At 35.5% G+C, this 14,388-nt stretch overlaps 1 pseudogene; it reads left to right on the top strand.

Annotated features, from left to right (window-relative positions):
• The first annotated feature begins 3,587 nt into the window (after positions 1 to 3,587).
• Positions 3,588 to 13,005, top strand: LOC124896253 (annotated as a pseudogene).
• The last annotated feature ends 1,383 nt before the right edge of the window (positions 13,006 to 14,388 follow it).

The raw sequence follows: 14,388 nt of genomic DNA, 5'->3' as shown, positions 1-14,388 counted from the left end.
AATTTGTTCCAGTAGTTTCTCCATCTGTTGCAACACCACCAACAGCATAAACATCAACAATAAAGAAACAACAATATTTATTCCAACAACATCATCAACAACAAAGAAGCAACATCCTTTGTTCCAGAACCATCAACAACACCACACCACAAGTTCCAACAATGCCAACCCTACCAACAACATCAATAACTGCATCAACAATAAAGAAACAAACAAAATACATACAAATAAAGATACTGCCAACAAGGCTTTTAAACTTCTCCTAACAGATGACTTTTTTTGCATATTGTAATAAAAATTTTCAGTTTGTTTATTCAACACTTAAAAGTTCCTTTAAATTTTTTTAATAAATATGATATGGATAAATAGTAATTAAATAAAAAAAATAGATGTAAATAACTTGCAAAGAAGAAGACGAGAATGAAAGAGCAATAATGAACCATACCTTAATATCAAAAAGGGGATCAAAATAGAAATTTCAATCGAGGAAACATATGGATCGATTTAGATCCGAAAAGATCGTTATAAGAAGAGAAGAGAAAAGAGAGAAAAAAAGTTGTGACCTTAAAGAGGAGAGAAAGAAAAAGATGAGAGAGTTGAATAAAATAAACTGCAACTGAAAGAAGATTTCTATAGATGTATTGTGTATGTAGACGTGGGGGTTTTGTATATTCATTAATTAATATTAATTAATTTCATTAATAATTTGAGGGGAACGAGGAAGACTAAGACTAGTGACATTGAAAAGACAAGACAAGACTGCTCAATGAACTCACTTTTGAGATATCCAAGAAATATTTTTTACCACCTTTAGTAGTAAGTACTAATGCTTGATATTATCTACTCGGACTAGAAGCTTGCTTTAAAATTAAAAGAGAAAAAAAAAAATTTAAACAGATATGTCATCTGTTGAAACATATATAAATATTTGTTTAGAAATTCGAACAACTCAATCATCTGTTACAACAGATATAAATATCTATTTAAAAATCCCAACAGCTCAGTCATCTGTGACAACAGATGAAAGTCCATTTGATAATTAATTAAATCAGATATGCCATCTGTTACAATAGATATAAATATCTGTTTGAAAATTTCCAACAGCTCAGTCATCTATCATCATAGATGCAAATATCTATTTACTAATTAAATCAGATATGTTATCTGTTGGAACAAATATGAATACCTGTTTGAAAATTTTCAATAGCTCAGTCGTTTGTTGCAACAGATTTCATTGCAATTGATTTAGGTAGAACTAGGGATGAATGAATGAGCTCATAGGGTCAACTAGAGATCTAATCTAGTCTTTGCAATTACATGGCATTGGTATTGCGTTCATCTCGACCTGAGTCATCGATCGATCACTATGAGTTGAAATGAGTTCTCATCAACTCAATGTTAGGATAGTGATAGTACCTAAGTTGATTTAGGTGGAACTAGGGATGAATGAATGAGCTCGCAGGGTCAACTTCAAATCCAATCGATCCTTTCCAATTGAATGGCATTGGTATTGCGTTCATCTCGACCTGAGTCATCGATCTATCACTTTGAGTTGAAATAAGTTCTCGACAACTTAATGTTCGGATAATAATAGTCCCTAAGTTGATTTAGGTGGAACTAGGGATGAATGAATGAGCTCGCAGGGTCAACTACAAATCTAATCAAGTTTTTGCAATTACATGGCATTGATATTGCATTCATCCCGACCCGAGTTGTCGATCGATCACTCTGAGTTGAAATGAGTTCTCATCAACTCAATGTTAGGATAGTGATAGTACCTAAGTTGATTTAGGTGGAAATAGGGATGAATGACTGAGTTCGTAGGGTCAACTACAAATCCAATTGAGTTTTTACAATTGCATGGCGTTGGTATTATGTTCATCCCGACCTGAGTCGTCGATCGATCACTCTGAGTTGAATGAGTTCTCATCAACTTAATTTTAGGATAGTGATAGTACCTAAGTTGATTTAGGTGGAACTAGGGATGAATGAACGAGCTCACATGGTCAACTATAATTCCAATCGAGTCTTTGCAAATGCATGGCGTTGGTATTACGTTCATCCTGACCCGAGTCATCGATCGATCACTCTGAGTTGAAATGAGCTCTCATACACTCAATGTTAGGATAGTGATAGTACCTAAGTTGATTTAGGTGGAACTAGGGATGAATGAATGAGCTCGCAGGGTCAACTACAAATCCAATCGAGTCTTTGCAATTGCATGGCATTGGTATTGCATTCATCCCGACCCGAGTCGTCAATCAATCACTCTGAGTTGAAATGAGTTCTCATAAACTCAATGTTTTAAAAACTATATCTTTTAAATTTTTTAAAATTAATTAAGATCAATTTGGACCAAATTAGCAATTTCAAAACTTGTCATTCTTTTCCAAAGTTACAAATCATCCATTTGCGCAAAAAACTTTTCATTTCAAATCTTAAGTTCTCGATCTTCTCTATCTTTCTCTCTCTCTCTCTGGGTCTCCTCTCCCTCTCAAGAATACAAACAACAACTACTCAACATATTGCTCAACCCTTCAAAACAAGTCAATTTTCTTCCCATTTACGACTATATATAGTTATTTTTTCAACTCCATTCCCGCTTGTATCCGTCGTTTTCACTGTATTCACAGGTAACAGAGTTCGAAAAGAGTTCTATATTTATTCTTTATTCTAAAAAATAGGGCTTTTTAGTTAATGATGAAAAAAAAGACTTTTAGTTGTATTATCTTTGAGAATGGGTTAACAATTTTGAGTTTTAAAGCTAAAAAAGTAGGAAGCACCCAAGAAAACCCTAGTTTTTCTCTCAGTGTTTTGTTGATTGTTGTGGTATTGTTGAATAGTGTTTGTGGTGTTGTTGGTGCCTGTTATTAGTGGTGTTGGTATTTGTATTTTTTGGCGGTGGTGTCGGTGGTGTTGGTGTTGGTATTAGTGGCATTAGTGCTGTTCTTGGTAGCATTGGTGGTGGCATTGGTTGTGGTGGTGGTGGTTCATCTGTTGCAATGGGTGGAAGATCTGTTGGGAGATATTAAATAGGTCTTCAAACAGATTCCCTATCTGTTCCAACTGATGCGTTATCCATTGGACTATCTTCTTGTAATGTGACGTAGAATAATTTATTGAAATTTATCCACCTGTTGTAACAGGTGGAATATCTGTTAGAAGATATTATATAGGTCTTCAAATAGATTCGGGTTTCTCATCTGTTCCAACTGATGGGTTATCCGTTGGAGTATTTTTTTTTTGGTTATGTGTTAAGAATAATTTATTGAAATTTGTCTCACCTTTTTTTAAAAAATTATGTAGACATCAAATGCAATGTATTTTTTATTTTTTTTGTTTGTAGTTAAAAGATGTCTCCCAAAAGAAAAGAAACTGAAAGTGGAGAAAGTGAATCAACTTCCGATCACCAAACAAAAAAGGCTAGAGTACAGATAGATTCGGAGGAACTTTCAGAACAATCTCAGTCAGGGCAAAATGAAGCCGAGGAAAGTGATAACTCCTCCTCACCAATGGGGCATGAAATAATATCGAAATTCCAGCATGATTCTATCAAAACCATTAGTATTGACAAGTTTTGAGTTGCGATGTCGTTGAATAGCCCTAAAGCAGTATTTAGTGATCTTGTACTTAAATGTCAGTTGGGGAAACCCTTTGACAAACTTAGGAGTATTATGAAGAAGAAAAACATAGATGGACTTTTTAAGAAGAGCTGCTTTGCACACTTTCTTGAGCTGTCTGGCCCCGCCTTCTCCGTTTCCCAATGATCATGGTATATGGCCTTCTCAAGCGCAGGATCAAGTATGCGGGGGATGATGGAGGTATGAAGAAGGGCAGAAAAAAGATGGATGAAGTCTGGATCAACTTCTGTGGCATGCCGATTTGTTTTGGATTGAAAGAGTTTGCCATTGTGATGGGCATGAGATGCGATCGTCCAGAAAAACCTCCCATCAAGAAAATACCCCACAAAGGGTCTAATAAACGCAAGGTAAAAAAAGATGGATTGTTGGGCATTGTTGGACCTAGCTACAAAGTGCAGGATTTGATAGCGGATCTCAAGAATAAAGACATACCAAAGCACTACAGGGAGAGATTGTGCTTAGTTTGGTTTCTCCACTCCGTTTTATTGGCAAGAACGTTAGGAAAGTCATAGAACATGATTTTTTGGCGCTTGTTGATGATTTTGGGAAATTCAACGATTATCCCTGGGGATACAACAACTACTACTTGACTGTCAAATATTTACTGAAAGAGATAAAGCCAAAGACGACCACATTATACGGCTTTCCTTGGGCTTTCATGGTAAAATTGAGCACTATTTTTACTCATTCATTAATTTATATTGAATATACTTGTGACTTTTTTTTGCTTGCTTTCTGTTTACAATTTTTAGGCTTGGGTATGTGAAGTCATTCCTCCCCTCCGAAAGCATTTCAAGGATTACCCAGATATGGTTTCTCATCCAAGGATCCTTAGGTGGTTGGCTGCAGTAGAGAGCAGCAAAAAAATATTAACGAGGCTGATCTCTTTAAACATCCGGATGATACAGTACGTCTTCTTTCAACTAAAATAATTTTTCTCAAATAAAGATATTGAAATAGATGTTCCATCTGTTGCGATAGATGGGTCGTCTGTTGCAACAGATTACCCATCAATTGCAACTGGTGCAACATATGGGTAATCTGTTGTGACAGACGATCTATATTTCACAATAAATTAACCATATGTTGCTCTGGTCTCTGAACCCTACTCAACAGATTACTCATCTACTGTAAATTATGCAACAGATGGGTAATCTGATGTAATATATTATCAATCTATTTCAACATACAGATCAGCTGTTGTGGTAGCTAGATCAGCTGTTGCGGTAGCTAGATCGTCTGTTGCATAAGTTGGCTGTGTTAACATAACCCGATCCTCATGTAACCCAACTGACTACAAATTATTATTATGTGATTTAATTTTCTCCTATTTTTTTATAGGTTGTGCATCCTTGGATCGTGCCTACCATTGCTGAGCTAGGGATGATTTCTTTTCTTACTCTGGGTTTTGTTGATACAAAAGAAGACCCAACGGTGGAGTTAATAAACATGGAATTGGATGGAGCAACATCCATAATAAGAGCAGTTAGGCCAGGTCAGCCTAATGTTGAAGCTCTTTACGACCAATCTCAAACTGCAATAGATCCGGGTGCTTCTTCTGGGGGTGTTGCTGGTGGAGTTATTTGTGATGGTGGAAGCCATCCTGCTACTGCCAGTCGTTATTATGAGCGTGTTGGTGCTCAGTAAAAAATAAATATATTTGAAAACACCCCTTGCACAGGTCCTCCCTCTCACCCCTACACCGGTCCCTCCCGCCCTTACAGTGGTCCCTCTCACCCCTCCCCACTCTCATGTTCTTATTGCAAATACAAAGTGTGAAAGGAAAGAGAGGATAAACTCCTTGAAAAGCTTAAGGCTATTGCTGAAGCTGCAGAGGAGTTGAAATCCAGGAGGGGTGTTATACCATCCAACGAGGTGAGGGAGCCATGCACTCCTACAGTAGAAGTTAGGAGGAAGAGAAGAAAAATTAGACAAATTCTCTTTGTTCTGAAGTCAGCAAAAATTATAACTCCCTTCGCTCCAATAGTTGTTGAAATTCAGGGGCCGCCGAAGAAGATGGACATATTCGCGGTGCTTGGCAAGGAGAAGAAGAAAGAACTGGAAGAATTCATCAAGATGAAGGTTCAAAAAGAATACACCATGCATTCATTTTTTGCCAAAGACTTCTCGAATATGACAAATATATGTGTGTGATACAAAGAAAAGGTAAGTTTACTTTTGCGAACCTATCCTTCCAATCTACTCCATGAAGAAGAATCTACGCAGCAGATGTGTAATCTGTTGCAAAAACTTGATTTTCTGTTTCAACATAATACACATCTGTTGCATAAGTTGCATTGGCTGGGTAATCTGTGAACTGATTCAGAGAACCCTCTACATTAGATTCTTTCGACTATATTTTTATTCCTTACAATTACTAACTTATTTAAAAATTATCTTCTTATACCACAGTATATTGATGAAATTCTCTGCCTCATGAGGGGTAGGCAATTAGCATACCCAGATGCTTATGATGTTGCCGATAGGATAATGGACCTCTATTTCTACAACAATTTCAAGGATAGGTACGCTAAACTCTGTAAGATAGATGATTCTGATGGCCCGAGATTTGATCAGTTAGTTTTTACGTTCCAATGGGATAAAGAAGTGATTAAATATGTTATAGGGAAGAGGCCATATCCACACGGCAAGAGCTAGACCAAGGCAAAGAGAATCCTTGCAGTCGTGAATGTGGATGTCACACATTTTCTCACTGTTGAGATACTACTATACGAGGGAAAGATTAAGGTTTATGACTGCAACTTACCTGTCTTCAGCAAGAAGACATTTTTAACCCACATGAAGCCACTCTTGAAGTTGTTGCCCAAGTTGTTGACGCAGAGTAAGCTGATGGATCATTTGCCAGCTGAAGTCTTTGCGAAGGAATCATGGGATTTTGAAGGTCAAAATAAGAACATCTAGCTCCCAAGAAATACAATCGGTGCAGCGTGTGGGTCGTACTCGCTTGTATACATTGAGTGTTTGCTGACCGACACACAAATGACCGGTGTGTGCGACACCGTTGTGGGAAAGATGCAATGGGTCTGGGCATATGGGGTACTAACTAAATGGTTGGACACCGTGTATAAAAAAAAACATGTACAAAGACACACAATAACAAATTTTCATTTCAAGCCAATTCACTTACATGTAATGGCAATAATTTTTATGTCTGGCCAAGTTGAATTTTTATAATGCAACAGATTTTATACCTATCGTAACAGATATAGTACCTGTTGTGACAGATTGATTATCTATTGGAATAGGTTGGTCATCTGTTGCGTTATGCAGCTATTCCCAGTCTGTCTGTCACAACAGATATATGATCTGTTGCGACATATAACTTATCTATTGCAAGTGATTGGTAATCTATTGGAGCAAATCAAAAAAGTAGGAAAACATGTTATATAATTTCCAGCAGATGACCTACGTGTTGCATCTCATGTTGCAACATATGTCTAAATCTGTCTGATAAAATATGTCGTCTGTTGCAACAGATGTGTTATCTGTTGCGATATTTGAATCTAGTACTCCATTTTAATTAATATGTTCAAAACTAAGGATTAATTATATTCATAGGCAGAATAAAATAAATCAAAGCCTTCAGAAATTACATGAAATAACTCAACAAATAAATGAAATGTAATAAAAATTATTATGGGTACAAACAATCTACTCTACAAATAAATCAACAAGTTAAACCAAGGAGGATAGGTTATTAAATTGACGGACTCAAGCTATAAAGATCTAATCAATATGGACAAGTCGTTCTTCATCCGGTGCTACGGAATTTGGCTTTGGTCGTCCTGGATATTTAATGTTGGTTGCGTACTACTTTTGAGCTTTTGCTTCTTCGTATTTCCATAAAAAGCAGCATATCTTTTGCGGAGTAATCCGGCATCAAGTCCATCATTTGAGACTTATAATCCATCGCTCAAATACTCGACATAGGCGGCAACAAAAGGACCACAATCCCTGTGTTATAAGAAAATAGATAATTCATATCTTGTAGTTCATGCAAGCGTTGTGAAATTTGTGAAATGAAACTAAATCATGACACCTAAACTTACAGGCTACCAATGGTTTCTTGAGCAATTCTGTCAAAATATTGTACATCAAATGGATTACCCATTTTATCCCGATATGCTTCAATCGTCGACCAATCAGTACGAACCTTTTGGTCCAAAAAGCCACTCATATCAAGGTAAGTAGGAAATATTTTGGTCAGTTTTTATATCTCAGACGACGGCCCAGAACGTCTCCTTCGCGACATCGAGTCATAAACTCGGATGCGCTTCTCTTTTAGAACGACAACAGCCAATAGCCAATGGAATTCATCACCACAATTGATTAAGATGTACACTTCATCGACCAAATGCCAAGGTAAGCCAGCCGGAATGCTAAAACCTTTGATGATGTTGATTAAGCATTCCTCATTTCGAAAAACTTTTGGCTACTATTCACAAAACCTATCGTAGGCATTATTGGTGTAAACTTTGTACAAATAATTGCCTGTTGTGTATCTGTATTGTTCTTGTGTTTGCAACTTGGCCTTTTTTCGAAGGTAGTAAAAAATGACATCGATGTGCTGCACATATTATCAAACATTTAGGATTACGTGATGAAAAAATCAATACGCAGATGTAATTAAATAAAGTATTAATTAAAAGTAATATGTATGGCATTTAAACCTCATCATTCCAGCAAGTTTGGGGATGTGACATCAAATAGAACTAATTCTTTATTCCGAGATGTGCAACAACAAAGTCGAACATATCAAAACCAAGACTCGATTCATTCACTTTGTAGCGCTCGTCATTTTGTTTTCTACATGATGATTTAATAGCCCATCGGTATTCCATTCTGAATAGTCATTGATCAACTGTGTTAGTTTTTTTGGAGCCTCGTCCAAGATGTTGAACCCTTCAAATGGATAATTCTTCCATTCTCCCAAACTGACAGACTCCACTTTTTCTTCATCTTTGGAAGCAGTTGATGGATTATCAACTGTGATATTATGCTCTTCGGCAGTAGCTGTGACATCCACCTGGAAAGCCAGAATCGTCAATGCTAAGTAGAGATATACAACAGATTTTTCATCTGTTGCAACAGATGAGTCATATGTTACATCAGATGGATTATCTGTTAGGATAAATTTGAACAGGTAAATCAGAGCAGTACGATAATTTCAAATAGATGACCCATCTGTTGCAACATAAGACTCATCTGCTGAAATAGATAATGAATATGATGCAACAGGTTAGATAACAGTTGCAACAAATGTATATATCTGTTTGATAATTTTCAGCAGATGTATAATCTGTTGAAACAGATATGTGCTTGTTTGTTTTTTGAAACAGATGATGTACATTCACCTACTTCAGCTCATGCTGCTCTTCTATGGCCCTTGCACACTGAACATCGGTGCAAGACAAAGACAGGCATTGAAATCTTGTTTTTTTTTATGATTGATGATGCCTTGAAAGTGTCTTTCCTTCTCCTCTTAGCCGCATTGATCTCTAGTGGAGTGTCTGGATATGAAATCCTCTTTGATGGAATGACACTCCTCTTAGATGTCATTTCCTTTACAGAAGCAGTTAGTGCATTAATAGCATTAATCACTCCATCGTGTTTCACCTTGCAGTCTTGACATTTTCATGAAGAACATTCGCTAGATGCGGCAAAATCTATAGAAAAATTTGTACAACCATTATGATCATAATCATAATGGCTTGTTTTCTCAAAAACCGTAAGAGGAGCATCATTAGCCCCACCCTCTAAATTGTTTTTCTTGTGATGGTTGTTGCCCCACACAATTTTATTTTTATTCCATCAATGACCTTAGGGTCTAATAAATTTTTCACAGATCGTAAAGTAAGAAAAAATGGCATCTTCAACTCTCGGTTGGTCGGAACAAGCGACGGATGGACAATCTAAAATAAATCAGTACATATATTAAGAATGATGATGAAATTATTTAATCATTAATTAAAACAAAAACTTGATTAGAATTGAACTTACTGCTTCCTTGGGGGGATTGAAAAGATCAAGAAAGTTTACATTTTTATCGGTTTTGGCCGACAACCATCTCAGAATTCTTGAACAGGAAACTTTTTCCTGGTAGTTCACTTGTTGTCTCAAATAAGGAATGGATTCAAATGCCGAAGCCTATAACATAACGCTAATAAATCAAAAGCATTATTGAATAAAAAAATGATGAATCATATCATGATAAAAGAAATATTTACCATGAAGGCCCATGAAAAGTCATATAAGTTGACTGTTTTTGGCGTTAACGTAGTCAACAAATATTCGACAATCATTTTGAAGCTTTCATAACCCCAAGGATAACTGTTAAATGCCTCAATGTCCTCACAGAGATTTATTAAACTGAGGCTTATGTTGTTGTATATGTCTCTCACCCAAAGAACATTATGTACAAACCAAACCAAGCACAATGATTATTTGTGCTTCTTTGAAAGTCCTTTACCTTTCAACGCTTCTATCAGATTTTTATTTTTGATGCTTGGACCAACAATGGACACCAGGTCATCACGATCACTTGACTTGCCTTTTCCTTTATTGAGTGTGCGGGGTGCTTTTTTGGGTCAGAGTAGGTATAACTTGAGAAGGAGAAAGAGGATAATATTTTAATCCGGTAACTTTGGCAAACTCCTTTCAACCAAAATAAACAGGCATGCCATAGTAATTTATCCACACCTCATCCATCTTATCTTTATTTCCATACATAAACCTGCACTTGAGAAGATCATATACCATTTTTATCTGGAAACGAGCATTGTTGTCCTCCGATAAATTAAGCTATTGCCCAAAGTAACTTTTCCTGAAATAAGAATCCAATTTTTTTTCTCAAAGTATTTTTCTAAAGGCGTCTAAAGATTTTCCTATGACTGACTTAACCACGAGATCACCTGTTAAATCTATGGCACCATTGTACTGTATTCTCACAGAATAACGATCAATACTGAAGGTTTTGACCAACTCTTCGACAGAAGGGATATTAGCATTTGGATCATCTCTTTTGAAAGATTCCTCCTCCCCGTGTTCATTATCTTCTGCTCCTGATTGAGATAACGCTTGTAAAGCAAGCTCATAGAGTGGTGGATATAGCTGAGCTGCTGCACTTATTCCTTTACTTGGAGTTGATTCGATTTCTTTTCTTTTGGGAGCCATGTTATCTTAAATTAATAGGAATATAACATAGATTATAATTGATTAATGCATAACCGTAATGTAACAATTCCAACAGACAACTAATTTGTTGCACCAGGTATGTTATCTGTTGCAATATATAACCGATATGTTGCAACGAATGAGTAATCCATGGAAACCATAAAAATAGCATTAATCTGTTGCACTTGATATTTTATCTGATGCAACATATAACTGATCCGTTGCAACGGATGAGTAATCCGTTAGAAATCATAAAAACATGTCACTAATCTGTTGCACCAGGTATTTTATCTGGTGCAACATATAAGACCTGTTGCAACGAATGAGTAAACAGTTAGAAAGAATAAAAATGGATCACTAATTTGTTTCACCAGGTATGTTGTTATCTGTTGCAACATATAACCGACCTGTTGCAACAGATGAGTAAACCGTTGGAAAGAATAAAACAGTCCTAATATATTGCAAAATAAAGAGTAAACCGTTGAAAAGAATAAAAATAGATCACTAATCAGTTATCTATTGGATCAATATTGTTTAGATTTCTTCCAAACAGAAGAGTCGTCTATCGCAATAGATAGATGATTTGTTAGATTGTTCACCTGTTGTATCAGATTTTCATCTATTGCATCATATGTTTCATCTGTTACATCAGATGTTTCATCTATTGTAATACCATTTTTACCAAGACAAACAACAAATCAACCCAGCAACACCAACACATCACACACACATATACTAAGAACATCAACTGTGACCAAAAATCACCAACAAATTGGAATCAACAGTACAATAACAAGAAGAAAAAATACCAAAAATTAGGGTTTTATTCAGTCCACATTTCAATACTAAAAGAGTAGTTGGCTCAAATTCCTCTGTTTCTTCATAATTTTTTACCTGTGAAAAGGAAAATGGGACGATGAATAACTTGGAGTTGTTGTCGCCAAAGAAGTCTTCACGTTGATTGACGGTTGAAAGTTGAAAAGAAACTTGCCCGACTATTTGTCGTCGGAGGTTGAAAGGAGAAATTTTGCAGAACTATTGGTTGAGAGAGAGTTGAGAGAAGCTGGAGAGAGAGAGTAGTTGATTTGGATTGAAGAGGGGTGTGGGCTGTGTTGATTTGTATTTTTGAAATGATTAGAAAGTTTTGAAAATATTAATCAAGTCCACAATTAACTTAATCAAGTTTCTAATGATGTTTGGCCGTATCTGTTGGTCAATGTCACCAATCCTTCATTCAAGACTTAAAAGACACCTTTCCTTCAATTTTCTCAACATACTTTATGTACATGTTTATAAATCCTAACTCCATCTATCCAACTCACTCTCTGTACACATAGAGTTTCTCTTTTGTTTAAACTGATAGGTCCATAATATATAGACATACATTTATATGCATATATGTTTTGGGTAAAAGAGAGAGAAATGTATAGGGATTGAAGTAGTGGTTGATCGAAGTCGGAGATCATCAGAGGACCGTTGGATTGGAAACAAATTAAGGCTGCGTTGGATAAACACTTGAAAAAATCTGCACCTTCTACATCTAGATCTTTGAAGAACAAGTGATCAGATGATGAATCTGAAATAGACAGTAAAGACTCTGATGTTAGTGCTTCCCATACATCATGGATTTTAATCTCTCTGGATTGAGGCATTGAGCAGTCAAGTGCCATACTATGAATATTCAGTTGACCTTATTCTTGATGTCAAAACCTCTCATGGTGATATGTTCACCGAGAACCAGAATGAATTGGTTGAGCCAGCGACAGAGATGTTGTATGATTTGATCTATGTTATGTGCATTTTGAGTAGCTAGGGAATGATTGCAATATCAAAGAATTACAAGAACTATGACTTTGGGAGATCTCCACAAGTTTATTGTTGTGGACAGCTTTGCCTTCCAATTGGTTAGTTTAATATTCCACATTCAAGTACGGTAAAAATATATTTTCCCAAGTGTGAGGATATTTTTTTACCCCGATCGAAGTACCAAGGCAATATCGATGGAGCTTACTTTGAAACAACGTTTTCACACCTATTTTTGATAACTTATGGACACTTCAATCCTCAAAAACTGACACAAAATTATGTTCTCAGTGCATTTAGTTTCAAGCTAGCTCCACAAAAATTGATAGTGAAGTTCTTTGTGAGATATTACATTCTTCTGCCATGAATAGTTAATTCTTACCCGGATATGATGTACAATTCGTTGTGGTAGAGCCCATAAAAAAATGGAAAGTGTTCTAGATATGATAAACTTGATTCATCTAATCAGAGAAGCAACTATGACCAATCTGTCAAGTGAAATTCATCTTCAAAATTTCATCATGAAGTACAAGAGCATATGTAACCTTATTCTTTTTCTAGAAAAAAATGAGCTCATAGACCCTCTCAAGTCTTTAATTAAAAAAGGTAATAAGTGGGTCCCATAATATTATTAAGTTAAAAGAAATAAAGTCGCTTAAACAACTAAGACAGTTGTTCGACAACTGCATTAGTTGTTTCAACAACTATCAAAGTTGTCAAACAACTTTGATAGTTGTCGAACAACTTTCATAGCTGTTGAGACAACTTCTATAGTTGTCGAGACAACTTTTTTAGTTGTTGGAGTGAAAATGTTTAAAAAAACACTGGAAAAAAAATTATCTCTTTCACTTAATTTTTAAAACTTGAAGGACCCTCACTTAATTGAGAAACTTGTTTGTCCCTTTTAATTCAAAGTCCCCCTTTTCTAGGTAGCTAGCTAGAGAATTGGATTTATTCCTTATGTAGATCTTCGATATTTGTTTGATCTTTTCTCTTGGTACTTCAGTAAATGCTTTCATTTTCTGGCGGAGGTACTCATTGCCCTTAGAATACATTAAGCTTATGTTTTTTCAAGCCCCGTGTGGTGACTTGGGAGAAGATTAAGATTTCTTATTGAATATTCATTCTAATTATGTTTTTCCTATATAGCTTTTATGTTTAAAACATCGATGAGTTTACAATTGAAATCGATAACAGAATATACTTTATGAATGAGATGTGAGAGGATACTATTTATTGGGCTTTAGGTTGGCGAGTAATAGAAGAGAGACTATATTTAAAGAAAGTACCAGAGGTTTGTTTTCAATTCATTTAAATTCATAGTTTTTGTAAAATACATTATAGCATAAACAGGGTTGCCAGAAAATTAAAATAGTAAATTGCAACATACAAAGCAAATCAAGTAATAGATAGTAATATATATTGAAGAACAAGAAACTCGGCGAGTACTAAATAATTTATACCTATATCTATATCTATAATATATTAAAAGTGTGAAGACCCTTAAAAAAGTGATTTGAACTTTTTACCCTTCATTAAAAGACTTTGCAATAGACAAAATCGTCTTTATGTATTGATTTTTTCCATATGAACACTAATCCAAAAGAATCCTAAATTTTAGGTGCATAACTCTAATAAGGAAAGTGATTTGAACTTTTTACCCTTTGCAATAGACAAAATCATCTTTTTGCTATTTTCTAATAATGTTTAAAATTTTAAAATTCATTAAAATTTATTTATTAAACCTTTC

The sequence above is a fragment of the Capsicum annuum genome, chromosome 2, assembly GCF_002878395.1.
Source record: "Capsicum annuum cultivar UCD-10X-F1 chromosome 2, UCD10Xv1.1, whole genome shotgun sequence".
NCBI classification, from domain to species: Eukaryota; Viridiplantae; Streptophyta; class Magnoliopsida; order Solanales; family Solanaceae; genus Capsicum; species Capsicum annuum.
Note: the sequence above shows the minus strand (reverse complement) of the source record. Positions and strands in the feature narration are given on the sequence as shown.